The sequence below is a fragment of the Octodon degus genome, unplaced genomic scaffold, assembly GCF_000260255.1.
Source record: "Octodon degus isolate 3935 unplaced genomic scaffold, OctDeg1.0 scaffold00092, whole genome shotgun sequence".
Lineage (NCBI taxonomy): Eukaryota > Metazoa > Chordata > Mammalia > Rodentia > Octodontidae > Octodon > Octodon degus.
In genome coordinates, this window is record NW_004524668.1 from 101,071 (window position 1) to 101,871 (window position 801).

Genomic DNA, 801 nt, shown 5'->3' on the forward strand with positions numbered 1-801 from the left:
TTTGCTCCGAATGCCTTCAGGGCAGGTTTGGCTGGCTTGAGTTGTGGGGATTGAACCACAGCAACCTGAGCCTGACTGCTTTGTTTTTTGTTTTTTGTGGAACCGGGGATTGAACTCAGGCCCTTGTGCTTGCCAGGAAAGAGCTTATTCTACTGAGCCATCTCCCTGGCCCCGTGACTGCTTTGTTGAAGCAGCCACTTAAAGAACTGAGCTAAGGGGTAGGGTCCCCAGCCTGAACACTTTGGTACCCAGCTCTGCAGGCCTGCAAGGTGATACCGGGTGTTTGATGGGGCTGAACAAAAGGCTGGAAGCCCAAGAGGACTAAGAGCTGGAACTGGGGCCTGCCTCAGCCTCTGGCATCCCTGAGCTGGCCCAGCCTCCACAAATCATTGTTGATGAGGGGCTCTGGAAAGCAGGTCACCGCTAAGGCCTTGTAAGCTCTCACAGGCCTGCAAGGAACCAGACAGCAGGAAGGGTGACGCCCTCATCAGCTCTGCTCTCTCAGTAGAGGTGGGCCGGACATCCCACCCCTTCCTTTGCAGAAAGTCCCCTCTGCTCCTCTGCCTGGGATCTTCCTCTGGGCCCCGTCCCTGCTTCTCCCAGTTAGGGCCCTGGCAATGGCCTTGGGGGACATCCTTCCAGCTCTCCAGTCAGGTTGGACACGGGGAATGTAGGAGCAGCCTCCAAGACCCCAATGTCTCCGCTTTCCCTCCAGCCAGGCAGGCAGTTATGGTAGCAGAACAGGCAGGTCGGAGTTTTCAGCCTGGCTTTTTTTTTTTTTTTTTTTTTTTTTTTTTTTTT